Source organism: Pipistrellus hanaki (assembly GCF_964339955.1).
Source record: "Pipistrellus hanaki genome assembly, chromosome: X".
NCBI classification, from domain to species: Eukaryota; Metazoa; Chordata; class Mammalia; order Chiroptera; family Vespertilionidae; genus Pipistrellus; species Pipistrellus hanaki.
The window spans coordinates 37,387,289-37,407,839 of NC_140524.1; positions in this window are offsets into that span (position 1 = coordinate 37,387,289).

The following is a 20,551-nucleotide window of genomic DNA, read 5'->3' on the forward strand; positions in this document are numbered from 1 at the left end:
GGTAGTCTCTAGTTATATTTAGAATTGGAATTTGCCTACTGAAATTAGTTATAGATTATTCCCTATGATGTGAAACTGACTTGAATATGACACTATTGACTGACAACCATACATTCCCATTTATTTTGTGGGTTTTGAGAATCCAGATATTGGATTTTATTTTTGGAAAGATTAGCTGCTGCTCTGTTTGTAAGGACTGATTCTTTGAAAGTATAATGTTCTCAAAATATAAATACCTAAAGGAAAATAAAACACAGGCATGCCTAATAAACTAAAAAACACTGTGTATTGTAAGAAACAAAGTTGCATTTAATCAGTAGAAGTAACTTCCTGATATGAATATGTTTGCTTCAAGTTGATATGATTTACCTTGGAGTATTATTTAACTGAGTACTACTGATAGTAAGACCTAAAATATATATGAATTGAAAACTCAGAAAATCACAAATTGTCTTATAGTCTCAATATGAGAACATGACTAGAGAGACCACAGAATCATTTATACATGTTGGCCTTAGGAAAGAAAGCAATCTAATGTTTTCATAACATTGATGCATCCTATATAATAAAGAACTAATATGCTAATTAGACCAAACAGCAGAATGACCATCCAGACGACCTTCTGGATGAATCCAGGGTTGCAAGGGCTGAGGCAGCTGCCCCTTGCACAAATTTCATGCATCAGGCCTCTAGTATAGAAATATGATGTTAACTTGAAAATAGATTGACAGAGGATAGAAATGAAGAATCAAAAAGTTTATTTTTTTCATTTATGATGTGTATGACTGAAGATGTTTATACTTCAGAGTTCAGTAGAATTGGTAAAAAAGCTTATGAATCCAGCTAACTCAAGAAGAATAGAAGGTACAAAATTGCAGTAGTTGATCTTACATAAAATTTTTAGAAACACTATCAAACTTCCTGCTCAGTTCACTCAAATTTATTTCAAAAAAGTGTTTATTTACCAGTAAATTACTACCCTAGGAGAAAAACAGTATGAATAACGAATAGTGCCTGCCCTTATGCAATTTATGATCTAGTGGAAAAACAAACAAAATTATCATATAATGTGATGACTGCCAAGAGAGGTACAATTGTAATGGAAGTAATCTAATTCTGAATTTGAAGTATGAGTAAGATATAGTTAAGGAAAAGAAGGAGATGATTCATAACAGAAATAATGGTATGTTGTATGGTTGAAAGAACAAAAACAAAAACAAAAAAAATAGAAAATTCAGTGTGGTTAGAACCGTGGTCAGTAAACTTCGGCTTGCGAGCCACATGCGGCTCTTTGACCCCTTGAGTGTGGTTCTTCCACAGAATCCCACAGCCCGGGTGAGTCTATTTTGAAGAATTGGCATTAGAAGAGGTTTAAGTTTAAAAAATTTGGCTCTCAAAAGAAATTTCAATCATTGTAGTGTTGATATTTGGCCCTGTTGACTAATGAGTTTGCCGACCACTTTGTTAGAACATAGGTTAAGAAGCAGAGAGAGAAAGCTAGATAAGAATTCAGGGGCCAAATCATGATGGCTAGTGAACCATATAACAGAGTTTGGACTTTAACTTAAAGGTACAGTCTGCAAACTTTTTGTCCTCATGACCCTGTTATATTCTTAAAAATTATGGAGGGGTCCAAAGATCTTCAGTTTATGTGTTATATCTGTTAATACTAAAAATATTATAAATTAAAATGGGAAAATATTAAAAACTAGTGACCCAGTGAACAAAATTTTATATGCACAGTGGTGGTGTCCTTCAGCCCAGCCTGCACCCTCTCCAATCTGGGACCCCTCGGAAGATGTCCAACTGTCAGGGGTGATCAGGCTGGCAGGTAGAAGCAGTTAGGGACAATCAGGCAGGCAGGAAGGCAGGCAAGAGGTTGGGAGCCAGCAGTGCTGGATTGTGAGAGGGATGTCCGACTGCCTGTTCAGGCCCAATCCCTCGAGGGTTCCCAGATTGGAAGGCGTGAAGGCTGGGGTGAGGGACACACACACACCCGTGTATGAATTTCATGCACCAGGCCTCTAGTAATTAATAAATAATAATACAAGAATAGACTCTGTGTTTCGCATAATCACAACTGTAAACCTACTTTTGTTCAGCCCTCTATAGGCTCAGAATCAAAATAACCAGAGTAAGAGCTGAATTTTTGATAGAATGGACTAGATCCTTTGGCATATTCTGAATAGAGCCTTAATTTGCTAAGCTTACAATAATTTTTTAAAGAACTTGAATTTTTAAGAAGAACTGGGTTTACTGAGAGGTAAGTACTCTCTAAATTTCAGCTAATTATAATAATCCTTTAACCTATGCCATTGGAAAAAAAATTCTTAACTCCCCATATTTATAACAAAACTTTAAAAAAAAATCCTCAACCAAGGATATATTTTTATTGATTTTAGAGAGTTAGGAGTCATCAATATCAGGGAGAAATATTGATTGTTTGCCTCTCATACATGTCCTGACTGAGGATTAAACCTGCAATCTAATAGAGACAGTAAAGCATCAAACAGACTGTCAAATTACAGCAGGAAGGTTAGGGAGAGGTGGGGAAGATAAGAGATCAACTGAAGGACTTGTATGCATGCACATAAGCATAACCAATGGATGCAAAACTCTGGGGGTGAGGGCGTGTATGGGAGTGGGGGGCAATGGTAAGATATGTACATGTATAATACCTTAATAAAAATGGAGGGGGGGCAGAACCCTGAAAACTAGGTATGTGCCCTGGCTGGGAATCAAACCCACAACCTTTGGTGTATGGGATGATGCTCCAACCAACTGAGCAACCCAGCCAGGGAACAATACCTTTTACTAAGGCACATCCATCAACCTAAGGCACAACATTAACATAGATTCACAAGGCTGTTTCTTTTAGTTTTGTAAACACACTTGCACACAAGAATTGGTCATATGCTGAATTTTTATTATTCCCTTTTACTTAGTTATAAAGGCTGTCAGGTCTGGATTAAAGCAGTGGTTATTATTATTATTACTAGAGGCCCGGTGCATGAAAGTTGTACACAGGGGTGTATCCCTCAGCCCAGCCTGCACCCTCTTCAAACTAGGACACCTCGAGGAATGTCTGACTGCCTGGGAAGTCAGACATCACTCTCACAATCCAGGAATGCTGGCTCCCAACTGCTCCCCTACCTGCCTACCTTATTGCCCTTAACTGCTTCTGTCTGCCAGCCTGATCATCCCCTTACACTTCCCTGCCAGCTTGATCAATTCCTAACTGTTCCCCTGTCAGTTCAATTGTCCTTAACTACCCTCCCCTGCAAGCCTGGTTGCTCCTAACTGTCCTGGCCTGCAGGCCTGGTCACCCCCAACTGCCCTCCCCTGTGGGCCTGGTCAATCCCAACAGCCCTGGACCAGGCCGGCAGGGGAGGGCAGTTAGGGGCGGCCAGGCAAGCAGGGGAGCAGTTAGCCATCAATCAGGCAGCCAGGCAGGCGAGCAGTTGGGAGCCAGCAGTACTGGATTGTGAGAGGGATGTCCTACTGCCCATTTAGGCCTAAAAACTTGAAGGATCCCAGAATGGAGAGAGTGCAGGCTAGGCTGAGGGACAGGGACAAACAACCCCCCCCACCATGCACAAATGTTGTGCACTGGGACTATATTATATATATATATATATATATATATATATATATATATATATATGCACATATATATGTTTATATATATGTGTGTGTATATTAGTATATATATATATACTGTATATATATATATATATATATATATATATATATATATACACTAATGAAAGAGAAAGATGCAAATTCACTGTACCTTCACAATGCCCACCAGCCAATCAGGAGTGAATATGCATATTAACCCAACAAAGAAGGCAGATTAATTTACATATACAGGCTGGGGGAGGGGTGGGACTTTTGCATCATAGCTATGACAACAATACAGGCATTCTAACCACCTCAGCCTCTCAGGGCAGAGTGGGAAGGTGGGGTCAGAGCATAAAGAGGCAGCTCTGGGGTTGGAGTGAAAGAGGTGGCTCTGAACTTTGCAGGGTCCTGAACCTTCACCCCTTCTGAGGGAGGTCTACTGCCCCCATGGCTGCTTTGCTTCCCATGCCCAGCTCAAATCAGGACCCAGGTAACAGACAGAGACTTGGCCAACAGAAACTGCCCTTTCACTGCAAGGAGACTTGTTTGAGTTGTCTTGTACCCATGGAGTGGAGAAGTGGGTTTTTGATACCTAAGTCCAGCCTAGTACCAGGAATGCTCAGGGCCTACTCAAGAAGGCAAATAATCCTTTCCACTAATATTTACAGGGTAAAATAAGATTGTTGTTATAGTATTAAATTTGACAGTAAAATGGTAGCCAAGTTTTCAGACTAATTTAAATTGGCTAATTGAAATGAGCAAATATTCTAGAAAATTAATTGTACTAGACAAAAAGCTTCCCCTAAAGTGTTAACTAAAATTTTTATTGGTGGGAGCTTGAAGATGGCGACCAAACAGATGGACTTGTTCTGACCCTGGTCCCAAAACAGATAGAAGCAACATCTGAGTCGCTCAGGGAATGTTGATTAGCAGCTAAGGGGCAGCGGATCACTCTAGGAAGGTAAGGAAGGGTCCGCTGGACAGGATTTCCTGACCAAGCGGCCAGCACTCCCAACTTCTCCCGGAGCTCCGGGCTCGGTGCGAAGGCTGCGCCACTCTACCAGGAAGGGAGCAGCTTCTCTGAGGCCTGGAAAACCCACAGCCAAGGAGTCCATCGAGCACCTGTGGCGCCCCGATCGGAGCAAGCGCGTGGATTCAAGGAAGTTCTTCAGCCACCCACGGAAAGGTCATGCGAGGGCCCGCCCCCAGTGCGGCCCAGGAGCACCTCGGTGGCCCGAGCTCCAGACCTCCGCCCAAAGAAGGCCTCAGCTAGACACCTATCTGGCAACACCCAGACCGGGGTTTGGCATAATTGTCCCCAGAAGCGGGACTTTTTCTAAAATACTAGTGGGGCACTGGACAGATTGTTAAGAATTGCGCTGTCCTGCCAAGGGCGGAACACCTGGACACCTTGGCGCCTGATCCCCTTCACCCCCTAGCTTTGGAATACTAGGGAAGGACTGCCCAGTTGGGCATATCCTGGAAATTGCAGGGGGAAATTGCCTCCCTGGAAACAAGGGATCGGAACCAGAAGAGAGAGTCTGGAAGCCAGCTGGCACTCTGCCAGGTAGAGCCATAGAGAAAGAAGGCCAGAGCAACCAAAGACTGGGAGGTCAAACCAGTAACACTGACACCTAAGGGCTGAACTACAAACTGCCTTTTTTTTTTTTTCTTTTTCTTTTTCTTTTAATTAATCAAAAAATAAATGGACACAAATAACTAAGATATAGCCTACCTAAAATTAAGGACTACCTTACAAAACTGAGGTGCAGTGGAATACTGGGAGCTGCAAGACTCTCTGGTCCAAGAATCAGGCGTGCCAAATACAATAACAGAGGAAGTGAATGACCACTACTGGACATTTTTATGCTAATTTTACTATTCTTTATTTTCATTTTTTACATTTTTTATTTAATTTTCATTTTTTACATCTTTTACTTAAGAAACGATTTTTCAATCTCTATCATCACTATTACTACTGCTATTTTGAAATTTTTTTTTTCTTTTCCTCTCCAGTACTATTTTACTTCTTCTTTATTTTACATTGGGAATAACCTTCATTCTATTTTAATCTCTACTATAGCATCATTCAAGCCTATCTCAACTCGACCTTTACACCATCACTCTCTTACTAAACTTTAACTTTTTAGTCTCCAGTTTATCCTATCCCTTTCCGGCTTTAGTTTTTTCTCTATTCTTTCTGTATACCCCCTGCTAAAGCTGTCACTATACTTATAGACCTAATTTCCAAGACCTGATACAAGTGTATAAATACCACTCTCTGCACTATATTAACTAGTTAAAAAAAAACAAAACGGTTCTACTTTCTATCCTTTTCTCATTGTTTGTGTGAAGGTTGATTATTGTGAATATTTATGCTTTTCAGTGAAATTGTTATGCTTATTCCTGTGTTGTTATTGTTGCTTTGTATTTTTTTTTTTAAATCCTCTGTTTTTGTTTGTTTCTTTCACTTCTGTATATCATAACCTTACTTAATAATAGTGGATATTGTAGTTTGTATTAATCTCCAAGTATTGTTACCGGCATTGGCTGGGCTCAGTGGTTGTTCTATGGCAATTTTCTCCACATATATATAGTTTGTTTTCCATTTTTTTAGTTTGCTTCTTTTCTCTCTCTCTCTCTCTCTCTCTCTCTCTCTCTCTCTCTCTCTCTCTCTCTCTCTCTCTTGTTTTTCTCTAAGTTTTCCAAATTCATTTTGTCATTACTTTATTTCTTCTTTGACTTATTTTTTTTTAATTTTTCTTTATTTTATTTTTACCTTCCTTCCTTCCTTCTCTCCTATACCTTAATTTGCCTATCGCTAGGGGTTACCTTTATTAGAGGTTATTAATATTGTAAATACATTCCTGTTAAGTGCCTCTTGTGTTGTACCTGGTAGTGTTGTATTTTGCACTTTTAAATTAACGCGAGAGAAAGAACACCACATAACCAGACATCCTGAAAAGAGATACCAAGACAAAAAAATACCCCGCAAATGAAAGAAAAGCAGGCATCACCAGAAAAGGAAGTAAACGAGCCAGAGGCAAGCAGCCTACCAGAGCAAGAGTTCAGAATAATGATCATAGGTTGGCTAAAAAGAATGGAAGAGAAATTTGACAATAACCAAGAAGAAATGAGGAAGAACCATCAGGAATTGAAGAAGAACCAAGAAGAAATGAAAAATGACATCGCTACCATGAAGAACTCAATAGAAAGCATCAAGAGTAGACTAGATGAAGCAGAGGACCGCATCAGTGAGCTAGTAGACAAGATGGAAAAAAATACCCAACTAGAGCAGCTTCTAGAAAAAAAGATTAAAAAGCAGGAGGAGAGCCTACGGGAGCTTTGGGACAATACAAAACAAAATAATATTCGAATAATTGGGGTTCCAGAAGGAAAGGAAACTGAGGTAGACATGGAAAAAGTATTTCAAGAAATAATGACAGAAAACTTTCCTGAGATAGAGAAGAAAAAACCCACACAAATCCAAGATGCTCGCAGAGTCCCAAGCAAAATAAATCCCAGAAGACAGACACCAAGGCACATTATAATTAAATTGGCTAACAACAACGACAAAGTAAGAATCTTAAAAGCAGCCAGAGAGAGACAAAAAGTGACATACAAAGGAACCCCCATCAGACTAGCAACTGATTTCTCAACAGAAACATATCAGGCCAGAAGGGAATGGGATGAAATATACAAAGTCATGCAAAGGAAGGGTCTGAATCCAAGAATACTGTACCCAGCAAGGCTATCAATCAAAATTGAAGGGGAAATCAGGAGCTTCACAAACAAAAAAAGACTGAAGGAATTTATATCCACCAAACCAGCAATGCAAGAAATGCTAAAGGGTCTACTGTAAAAATAAAGAAATAGGAAGTGAAGAAGGAACACGGTTATAGAATAAAAATGGCGTCAAATGAGTACCTATTAATAATAACCTTAAATGTAAATGGATTAAATGCTCCAATCAAAAGACATACGGTGTCAGATTGGATAAGAAAACAAGACCCTTACATCTGTTGTCTACAAGAAACACACCTCAGAAAAAAAGATGCACACAGACTGAGTGTGAAGGGATGGAAAAAAGTTTTCCAGGCAAATGGAAATGAAAAAAAAGCTGGGGTAGCAATACTTATATCTGACAAATTAGATCTCAGAGTGAAGGACATAACAAGAGATAATGAAGGCCACTTCATAATACTAAAGGGAACAATCCAACAAGAAGAAATAACCCTGGTAAATATATATGCACCCAATACAAGAGCAACCAAATACATAAAAAAAACTGCTGGAGGACATTAAGGGAGAGATTAATAGCAATACAATCATAGTAGGAGATTTTAATACCCCACTGTCACCCTTAGACAAATCATCTAAACAAAAAATCAGCAAAGAAATATCAATCCTAAACGACTCACTAGACCAGATGGAATTAATTGACATCTTCAGAACATTCCACCCCAAAGCCACAGAATATACATTCTTCTCAAGTGCACATGGGACATTCTCAAAGATTGACCACATTTTGGGACATAGGCAAAGTCTCTTCAAATTCAAGAAGATAGAAATCATATCAAGCATCTTCTCAGATCATAGTGGCATAAAACTGGAAATTAACTACAATAAAAATAATCCAAAGAAATCAAACACATGGAGACTAAACAACATGCTATTAAACAAGGACTGGGTTACCAGAGAAATCAAGGAAGAAATTAAAAACATCCTGGCAACAAATGACAATGAAAATACAATAATCCAAAATCTATGGGACACAGCAAAAGCAGTTTTGAGAGGGAAGTTCATATCCTTACAAGCCTATTGCAAAAAACTAGAAAAAAATGGTAACAGATGATCTAATGCTACAACTCAAAGAGTTAGAAAAAGAGCAACAAGAAAAGCCCAGTGTAAGCAGAAGGAAGGAAATAACAAAAATCAGAGCACAGATAAACGACATAGAGACCAAAGAAACAATACATAAGATCAACAAAACCAAGAGCTGGTTCTTCGAAAGGATAAACAAGATTGATGGACCTCTAGACATGCTAACAAAGAGCGAGGACCCAAATAAACAAAATCAGAAATGAAAGAGGTGAAATAACAACAGACCCCACCGAAATACAATACAACAGATTGTTACAAAATACTACGAACAACTCTATTCCAACAAACTGAACAACCAGGAGGAAATGGACATATTCTTAGAAAAATACAAACTTCCAAAACTCAATCAGGAAGAATCTAAAAATCTCAATAGACCAGTGACGTGGGAAGAAATTGAAACGGTCATCAAAAAGCTTCCAGCAAACAAAAGCCCAGGGCCAGATGGCTTCACAGGAGAGTTTTACCAAACATTCAAGGAAGAACTAAAACCTATCCTCCTCAGACTATTCCAAAAAATCCAAGAGGGAGGAACACTTCCAAACTCCTTCTATGGAAATTACAGGCCAATATTCCTCATGAACATAGATGCCAAAATCCTCAACAAAATTCTAGCAAATCGACTCCAGAAGAACATCACAAAGATCATACACCATGACCAAGTAGAATTTATTCCAGGAATGCAAGGATGGTACAATATCTGCAAATCAATAAACGTGATACATCACATAAACAAATTGAAAGATAAAAATCATATAGTCATATCAATTGATGCAGAAAAAGCATTTGATAAAATCCAACACCCTTTCCTGTTAAAAACTCTTAAAAAGGTGGGAGTACAAGGATCATACCTCATCATAATAAAAGGTATATATGATAAACCCACAGCCAACATTATACTTAATGGGCAAAAACTAAAACCATTCCCTCTAAGAACAGGAACAAGACAGGGATGCCCACTCTCGCCACTCCTGTTTGACATAGTTCTGGAAGTACTAGCCATTGCAATTAGACAAGAGGAAGAAATAAAAGGCATCCAAATTGGAAAAGAAGAAGTAAAGTTATCCTTATTTGCAGATGACATGATATTGTACATAAAAAACCCAAAAGACTCCATTAAAATAAACTAATTGACTTAATAAATGAATTTGGCAACGTAGCAGGATATAAAATTAATGCCAAGAAATCCATGGCATTTCTATACACCAACAGTGAAACTACAGAAACAGAGGCTAAAAAAGCAATTCCATTTACCATCGCACCAAAAAAATTAGATACCTAGGAATAAACTTAACTAAGGAAGTAAAGGACCTATACGCAGAAAACTACACGACACTGAAAAAAGAGATAGAGGAAGATGTAAACAGATGGAAGAACATACCATGTTCATGGATTGGTAGAATCAACATCATCAAAATGTCCATACTTCCTAAAGCAATCTATAGGTTCAATGCACTACCCATTAAAATACCAACGGCATATTTCACTGACCTAGAAAGAACTCTCCAAAAGTTCATTTGGAACAATAAAAGACCCCGAATAGCCACAGCAATCCTGAGAAAGAAGAGTAAAGTAGGAGGGATCTCAATACCAGACTTCAAACTATATTACAAAGCCACTGTTCTCAAAACAGCCTGGTACTGGCACAAGAACAGACAAATAGATCAATGGAATAGAATCGAGAACCCAGATATCAACCCAAATCACTATGCTCAATTAATATTTGACAAAGGAGGCACGAATATACAATGGAGTCAAGACAATCTCTTCAATAAATGGTGTTGGGAAAATTGGACAGACACATGCAAAAGAATGAAACTAGATCACCAACTTACACCATTCACAAAGATAAACTCAAATTGAATACAGGACTTAAACATCAGACGGGAAACCATAAAAATACTAGAAGCATCCACAGGCAACAAAATCTCAGACATATGCCAAAAGAACTTCTTCACTGATACTGCCCCTAGGGCAATGGAAGCTAAAGAGAAAAGAAACAAATGGGACTACTTCAAAATAAAAAGCTTTTTTACAGCAAAAGAAACCATCAATAAAACAACAAGAAAGCCCACGGTGTGGGAGATCATATTTGCAAATATTACCACTGATAAAGGTTTAATCTCCAACATTTACAGACAGCTTATACAACTAAATAAAAGGAAGATGAATGATCCAATTAAAAAATGGGCAATGGACCTAAACAGAATATTTTCAAAAGAAGACAGAAGGAAGGCCAAAAGGCACATGAAAACATGCTCAAAGTCACTAATTGTCCAAGAGGTGCAAATCAAAACAACAATGCGGTACCATCTCACACCTGTCAGAATGGCCAACATCAACAAATCAGCAAACGACAAGTGTTGGTGAGGTTGCGGAGAAAAAGGAACCCTCGTGCACTGCTGGTGGGAATGCAGACTGGTGCAACCACTGTGGAGAACAGTGTGGAGTGTCCTCAAAAAACTGAAAATGGAACTCCCATTTGACCCAGTAATCCCACTTCTAGGAATATATCCCAAGAAACTAGAAACACCAATCAGAAAGGATATTTGCACCCCTATGTTCATACCAGCACAATCTACAATAGCCAGAATTTGGAAACAGCCTACGTGCCCGTCAGCAGATGATTGGATCCAAAAACAATGGTACATCTACACAATGGAATACTATGCTGCCATAAAAAAGAAGGAATTCTCATCATTTGCAGCAACCTGGATGGAATTGGAGAACATCATGCTGAGTGAAATAAGCCAATCAATGAAAGAGAAACACCACATGACCTCACACATTGGTGGATGCTAAAGATCATTATAAACTGACGAACCAAGAGACAGATATAGAGAAAGTAAAGCAACAGGCAGACTGTCAAATTACAGTGGGGAGGGTAGGGAGATCTGGGGGAGATAATAGATCAACCGAAGGACTTGTATAAATGCATATAAGTACAACCAATGGACATAAAACTATGGGGAGGGAGGGGATGTGTGGGAGGGAGGGAGGGGGGCAATAAAAAAAATCAATAAAATATGTAAAAATAAATAAATAAATAAATAAATAATAATAAAAAATAAAATAAAATTTTTATTGGTAATTCATCTCATGGTAAAATTATGTAACATACAATGAACCTATAGCAGTCATATTTTAGTGCAAAAAATTAAAATTTAAAAGCTATCAAGACTATCTCTTAAAATTTTCAAAAGCCTCTTAATATTTAAATTTAAAAGAGGGAATAGTAGAATAATATCATATAAGGAAAAATATCCTGTAAGTAAATTACATCTAGAAAATTTTTACTTTACAAAATTAACTTTCATTTGTAATGCTAACAACAAGACACCCATGAAAAACACACATGGTGTCAAAACAAGCCAAAGGAAAATTGTTGGGTCAAAACATGAAAAAGGATCCCAAGTCAAATTTATAGGAAAGATCCCTTTATTAACTTTTGGTTGAGAATATGTTTGTATATTTTCAGAAAACAACTCCAAGCCATGTGGATTTCTGCAACTGAGATGAATTGACAAGACTGCTCCAGCCATGAAGACAGAAGAGCATGTAACAAGTCACTCCCTGATTATTTCTGGACTAAAAAAATAAATACAAAGATAAATAAAAAAGATTCAAGCCTGGCCAAGTTTTTGTTTTGTTTGTTGTTTGTTTTTATTTCATCTGTTCTAGGTGCCCATACTTTAGGCCAAACATGTCAAACTCGCAGCCCACAAGGAATATTTTTGTGGCCCAGCCAATATAATGGTATGTAAGAAATGTTTTAATAAAAATTTCATAACTTAATTTTAACAATATCCTGCTATACATAATTATTAATAACAAACTACAATGTTCATTAATGACTGATTACTATAACGGTCTTGCATTCATTTTCCTTATGCACCTTATGCACCATTTCTCTCCACAAATACTGGCAGTGAATATTTCAATAGTTGATTCAGTAGTCTTATACTGACTTGTTTGGTGTGCACACAACATGAAATATTTCTCTTTTGGAGTAAAATAAAAAAATTATGCTTAAAAACTTATGCAGTTACTCAAGTTAATGAGTAAGTGTCTGGTAAGTTAGTGTTCTATTAAAATGTTCTATTATTTTATGTTAATGATTATTTATTTCAGCCCTTTGTATTCGACATGTCTTTATCATAATAAAACTATGTTTTTATAAAAATTGAAGCTTTTGTTTATTTGTGGCCCACATAAACATAAACCTTGTTTATTTGGCCTGTATTAGCCTTTGAGTTTGATATACTTGCTCTAGGCCAAGTAGTTGCCAAACCTAATTATACTTCAAAACTAAGGAGTTTGTTAAAAAGGCAAAATTAGGTGTCAGCTCCATACTTTCTTAAATTCGAGACTAACTTAAATTTTTAGCAAATTCTCCAGATGATACTGATAAATCAGGATTGAGAAATATGAAACTGTTAGTGATGTGTCTCTTTCTCGAATATTTTCCCTCTATGTCTGTATGTTGAAATCCAGCTCATACCTTAAGAGCAGTTTGACTTCAACCACCAATGTGGTTGCCTTTCTTGATGGAAATCACATTGAGACAGAAAAGTCAAACATAATTTTTAAGGTACAGGAGAGTACGGAATACGATATCCAGGACAGAAGTGGAGTAAGTATGAGCTTCAATTTTACACTGGTGTTTGTGTGGTTGGAGAGCTGCAAGGGCTTTAGACTGAATAAAAAGAAAACAAAGTAAACTGCAACAGGCTCTCATTTATAAAGAGACATAGATTCCAACCACATAGCAATCTTATTTTGGGAGGAATATTAGAAGCTACTTCATGATTTGGGATTTATATTTAAAAGGAGAAAATTGTAGCTACCAAATAGACTACTACACAGTGACTTGTTACATGCTCCAAGTCTCTCTGATTTCTAGTGTCTTGCATTACAACAAATAGGGAGGGGGGGGGGGAAATCATCTCCATAGATAGAAATTGAATCTTTGTGTCATGAAGGGGCATTACTTATGGTTGATGAAGAGGAGAGCAGAAAGAGGTGAGACCTGACTAAACCGGTTTGGCTCAGTGGATAGAGCATTGGCCTGCGGACTGAAAGGTCCCAGATTCGATTCCAGTCAAGGGCATGTACCTTGGTTGCGGGCACATCCCCAGTAGGGGGTGTGCAAAAGGCAGCTGGTCGATGCTTTTCTTTCATCAATGTTTCTAATTCTCTATCCCTCTCTCTTACTCTCTGTAAAAAAAATCAATAAAATATATTTGAAAAGAAAGAGAGAAAGAAAGAAAGAGAGAAAGAAAGAGATGAGACCTGCAGGAGAGGTAAGAGATATCTTATATTATAGGTCAGCATTTTGTAACGTGTACTCCCTAGATCACCATCATGAGCACCAGTAGGATTCTGGATAAAATCCCAGCTCTATTAAATTAGATCCTTTGGGAATGAGACCTAGGAACCTATAGTTTAAGAAGCTTCCCAGGTGTTTGTGATAATCAGCTATATTTGAAAAATACTGGGCTAGAGTTCTCAGGTATCTTCTCTACTACTGATTCTCTACTCCTCTAGTATGAATTCTCTAGTACTAATTATTTCATCTCTTATCCCTTAGCTTTCACAATGATGCACTGTAAGATTCTGTGAACAGAGGCAGTGTTTATGCAGTAGTCTTCAATTGCCAAATATATCTTACTATTCATCTTTGGTTATTGCCCAGTTCAAGAACCTATCTGTTAGAAGCAAGAGAGAGAAGCTCCAAATAAGTGATCTCATACAGAAGGGAATCGTTTGAATGCATGAAGCATTTGTGATTTAATGGGGCCCCAGCAGCAAACAGAAGCAACAGCTATATTCATTGATTCTTTTGATCCTCAGTGAGTTTAGTCTGCCCTGCAAATTATTTTGTATTTTTTCTCTTTCTATTGGCATTGACAGTAATGAAATGCCTGTAGAATAGGAATGGAAGATAGATGTTGAATATAAGATTGCCACATAAAATAAATGGTGTCACTTAAATTTGAATTTCTGATAAACATCAAATAAATTTTAGTGCTAACTGTGCCCTGTGCAATATTTGGGACATATATTTTTAATTGTTTATTTGCTAAATCTGTCAAACTTAGTTGAATGAGTGAGAGAGTGAAGGAGGAAGTGTCTCTACTTTGTCTCTTCACTCATTTCACATTCAGCAAGAAAAGTAGCAGTATTTCATATAAAGGTGTAGAGTTTTAAAAGATGAAAAGTTTTACTAAAAAAAGTTTATTTATGCCAAACTGATAACATATCAAGGAGCAAGATCTCAAATGCTCTCAAGCTTTACTAACTTAATAAATGACCTCGACCCTTCCCTCATTTGGCCTCAATTTTCCCATCTATGAAATGAGATAATTAAACTAAAAGTTTTCTCAGCACCCTTCCTGCTCTGAGAGTCTGGTGCTTTATCACCTTTGAAAAGGTGTCCATGAACTGTGCTTTCTATATATGTTTGAGAGACTGTATAAATATTTGATAATGGACCTCCAGTAGGAATTTAGCATTCATGACTAACTCTATTAAGTATTTGGCTATACTTGTCATTTTGTCAATATGTATCATTGTGATGGGTAAGAAACCACTTGACACATTACCAATCCCCCTTGAATCTATAATGTGGGTCATCAAGACCTCAGGGTCTGTGTGACCCAAAAGAGTACTAAAAAAAGTCTGTTACCTCCTTCTGCCTTTGTTACCATCCATTTTCTGCAGTCCCTACTTCTTTAAAATATTTGCCTAGAGCTAAATCATCTGTGCATTTTTCTTTCCCCCATCCTAGTAAAGGTTTTAACCTAATCCTCCTGTTATCATCTGAGCATGAAATTATATATTTGCCCCCATCCTAGTTAAATTAAGGAGGAAACAAAGGTGTCACATTGCTGGTATTCATTTTTACACTGTCCCTCCAGAGAAGGATATTAACATTATCATCCTTGGTGATGGAGTCACTTGCATTTTGTTCACCAAAAACAATTTCATTATCTAATAACCCCATGATTTTCAATTCTAGTCTGTGCTAATTGATTTTTCCCTATTTATATCTTCAGCAGCTGGGAGAGATTTTCTCCAGATGAGGTAGATTTCATTTTCAAGACTTCATTATATTCAGAACTCCATTGTGTCAGCAAGTTCCCCCATTAGAGCTGAAGATTAGTTCCCCAACTCCTTCCTATTAATTAATCACTATTTTTATACATGTAATAAATACTATGAGTACCATCAAGAAGAAAAAGATTTAGTCTTAAAAGACAGGGTTTTATTCTCTGAAAACTACTACAGACAGCATAAATATTGGCCTCGGTATGATGTTGGCCATATAAATAACAGTGATTGCCTTAACTTGTTATTTTCAAGCCTAGATGAAAAAGGACAGGACATTTGCAAACTTAAAACTTTCTTGCCAAGCTAAGGCTAGATATAGCTCAAAACAGCACAGTTGTAAGCTCCTTTGTTAATTAGCATCTTATCTATACGTGTCATGAACTGTAATCTTTTTTTTATGAGAATGATCTTTCTTTCTAAGAGGAGGTAATCTAAAGCCTAAGTGACGATTGCAACCTAAGGAACTACTGAACAGGTTGCATGGGGCAACCAGGTTGGCAGGGGGACTAGTGAGGGGTAACCAAATGACTGAGCAGAAAGCTGTATGGGGCAACCAGGTCCGCGGGGGGGGGGGGGGGGGAGTTGGGGATGGGTGACCCGGCCAGCAGCGGGGCAGTGAAAGGTGATCAGGGTGGCAGAGGGGGCAGTAAGGGGGACCAGTCTGGCAGGGGGGAAGTTAGGGGAGACCAGGCCAGTACAAGAGGCAGTTGAGGGTGACCAGGCCTGCAGGGGTGGGGCAGTTGAGGGCAATCAGGTCACCAGGAGGGCAGTAAGGGACAATTAGGCATACAATCAGGTGAGCAATTAGGAGCCAGCAGTCCCGGATTGTGAGAGGCATGTCCAACTGCTCGTTTAAGCCAGATCCCAGGGACTGGGCCTAGACCAACAGTCAGATATCTCCCAAGGGGTCCCAGAATTGGAGAGGGTGCAGCCTGGGCTAAAGCCCCACCCCCACCCTCAGTGCACAAATTTCATGCACCAGGCCTCTAGTATATATAAGCCTAAGTGACAATTATGATCAGTCAACCAGTCACTATGACATACACTGACCAACAGGGGGCAGACGCTGAACACAGGAGCTGCACCCTGGTGGTCAGTGTACTCCCATAACCAACCTCCTATGGTCCCTCCCCCCAACTGGCCAACCTCCCATGGTCTCCCCCCACCCTCAGCCAGTCGGGGCTGGGTGAAATGGCCCAGATCAGCCCTGATCGCCAGCCAGACCTTAGGACCCAACCCATGCACAAATTCATGCACCAGGCCTATAGTGTTTAATAAGTTTAAATTTGACATTTTGTGAATCATATATTTTGCATTTGCTAAGGAGAATCCATTACACTTCATTCAAATGGAATACTATGTTCGCAGAAAGGCTCAAGTCTTAATTTAAGCAAATAAATAATTATGAACCACAATACAACAGAATCCTCATTTATGGATTTTCTATTAGCTAATATTTATAGGCACTAGATGATGATCTTTATTTTTTAAATATATATATATATATATATATATATATATATATATATATATATATATATTTTTTTTTTATTGATTTCAGAGAGGAGAGGAAGGAAGAGAAAGAGATAGAAACATCAACGATGAAAGAGAATCATTGATTGGCTGCCTCCTGCATGCCCTCTACTGAGGATCAAGCCTGCAACCCAGGCATATGTCCTTGACTGGAATTAAACCTGTGATCTCCAGTCCATGGGCCAATGCTCTATTCACTGAGCCAAGCCAGCTAGGGCTAGGTGGCGATCTTTAATTAACATGGACCACATGTGGGGGGAAAATAAAAATACTAACATAAGAGCCTTGTATGTATGTGTGGGTTTATATCAGCATTTGAAAATTTATTTAGCCTACAAAAGGTACCTTGATGGAGGAGGATGTGAAAGGGGGAGAAAAATACGAAATTAAAAACCTGTGTTTTATTCCTTAAACCAGGGATTCCAGATAATATTCCTCAAATGTGTCACTAAAGTGCCCAGAGATTATTTTCCCCTGCCTTAAGGAAGCTGAGTGGGTTCTGGGCATTCTCTGGTCACTTCTGTGTACTTATATGTTGGGAGAACTTTTTTCTATTCTCTAGTGGTCATATCAGAATTACATTTGTGTTCTAATCCTATGATAATCACTGTCTTAGTGAGTCACTGGTATTTGTGAGGGATTATCATATCCCTCAAATGTGTTAACTATTGGGCTAGATAAAGGTTGTGAAAACTTTACCATACCGTGTGTGTGTGTGTGTGTGTGTGTGTGTGTGTGTGTGTGTGTTTAGGAGGCAAGAAAAATCCAATAAAATTTACACTGTCAAATAAAGATATTATGATCATATAAACAAATAGTCATTTAGTAATTTCTGGCTATAAGATTGTGCCTAATCATCCTCTGTCTCTTCTTCCTTATTCTAGGTCTGGTCATAAATCAGGTATCCAAAAAGACCTTGTTATTAAATACATTGAATACATTGCCTTAAAATGAGAACCCAGTGCCCCCATAAAAAGGTGATGCTGACCCAGGCAATTTCACAAAGATGAAGGTGTAGCTTCATAGGTTCCTGACTGAAGGCTTTTGACTGGACAGGCTAAAGTTGAGACTTAAATATTTTACTCTCTTATATCTTATTTGTCTCTCTTTTCATTCCCCCCGACTTCACTCCTTCATTTCCCTCACTCAGCTCTGCCTGCCCTTTCCTTTTTCTCCTTGCCACCCTCTCTGTTTCCCTTCTTACCTTTCGTGGAAGGTCTGCATCGGTACTGATAAGGTGTTAAGTTCATTAACTCCTTTCCATTATCAAGTAAAGGTCCTTTCCCTGGCTTGTGATTGTGAAGAAAAGAGGCTTGACTAATAAATATCTTTTGTGAGATTTCAATAAGCAATATTAATGAAATTCACTTGTTTCTTTTGCATAGAATGCTCTTTCCCGAGGTATTTGCATAGCTCACTCACCAACTTTTTCCAGGTTTATGTACAACAAAGAAACCACCCACTAACAAAATAAATTAAAACTAGAGGCCTGATGCATGAAATTTGTGCATGGGGTTCCTCAGCCTAGCCTGTGCCCTCTCTCAATCCAGGACCCCTTACTCCTAACCACCTGCCTGCTTGCTCCTTACTGCTTGCCTTGCTGCTCCTCAGCGTTGTCATGAAGGCAGGAGAGGCTCTGCCACTGGCACTGCATTCACTAGCTGTGAGTCCAGATTCTGGCTGACTGGCACTCCTGCAGTGGGTGTGCACTGACCGCCAGAGGGCAGCTCCTGTGTCGAGCATCTGGCCCTGGTGGTCAGTGTGTGTCATAATGACCAGTCATTCTGGCCATTGGTTGTTCTGCTATAAAGGTCACTGGGCTTGAATAAATATATATATTAGAGGCCTGATGCATGAAGATTTGTGCAATAATGGGTCTTCCTTCCCCAGCCTGCCAGCATAACCTTTGCTCTGGCCTAGAGCCACCTTTCCATCTTCCCATACTGTCCAGAGGCCCAGAGTGGCTGGGGCGGTGCAGAATGCCTGTGTCATCACCATGGCAATGATGCAAGTGTCCCATCCCATCCCTGGCCACTAGGAGCCTGTGTATGAAAATTAACCCTCCATCTTAGTTGGGTTAATTTACATACTCACTCCTGATTAGCTGGTGGGTGTCTAAAAGATTCAGTCAATTTGCATCTTACTCTTTTATTAGTGTAGATAGCATCACTTCATCCCACTCTTCTCTAGCTTTTTATGCTGCCTCCTCATAAGACTTACAGCAATCTGAAATATTAAATGTCTATGTATGTATTTATTTATCATTTTTCTCCCTTGACTAGATTAGAACATGAACATAGGCACTTTGTGTGTTTTTTTTAAAATATATTTTTATTGATTTCCTAGAGGAAGGAAGAGAGGGAGAGAGAGAAATATCAATGATGAGAGAGAATCATTGAGCAGCTGCTCCCTACATGTCCTAACCTGGGGATCCCACAACCTGGGCATGTGCCCTGACTGGGAATCAAACTATGACCTCCTGCTCCATATGTAGACGCTCAACCATTGAGCCATGCCAATCAGGCAGCACTTTAGTTTTATTCATTATTTTATCCACAGTGGCTAGCATATAGTTGGCATTCAGTAAATATTGGTTGAATGAATGAATGCACATCCACATTTGTAAGCATAAAATTATGAGCTCCAAAGCTATATTTTAAGAACACCCCCTCGCTGAAACTGGTTTGGCTCAGTAGATAGAGCATCAGCCTGTGGACTGAAAGGTCCCAGGTTCAATTCTGGTCAAGGGCATATACCTTGGTTACAGGCACATCCCAAGTAGGGGTTGTGCAAGAGGCAGCTGATCAATGATTCTCTCTCATCGATGTTTCTAACTCTCTATCCCTCTCTCTTCCTCTCTGTAAAAACTCAATAAAAATATATTTTAAAAAAGAACACCCCTTAGTCCTATGAATTTGAACCATGTGTTTGTTTCCTATTTGATGAGCATTATTAGTAAATTACATTACTTCCAATCACAGTATAGACAAAAATCATGGAGTGAATTAAAATGCCATCCTGCCCAAGAAGCTTCCCTCAAAATAAGATTCTCCAAAAAGATCTTTCCAACTTAATTTATGTAGCATTGTGTGCCACTGAAAATGAGCTATTCCATACTATGTATTCATACACAAGCATATGTTTGATCCTTTCCTTTGGCTATATAATAAAGTCCTTTATAAAGGCAGAGAACATGTCACATAGTTCGTTATTGTTTATCCTGTGGCACAATACCTTTATTGTATTAGACAGTTTCCAAATATGTGATAGGTTCATTACTTATTTGTTGATCATCACCCTAATGTGGGTATCAGGGAATGCTTCTATTGCCTCATCTGCCCAATGAGGGGTTGAACTAAATCATTTCTAGTGTCTTTCTGGCTCTTATTCTCTATGGTTC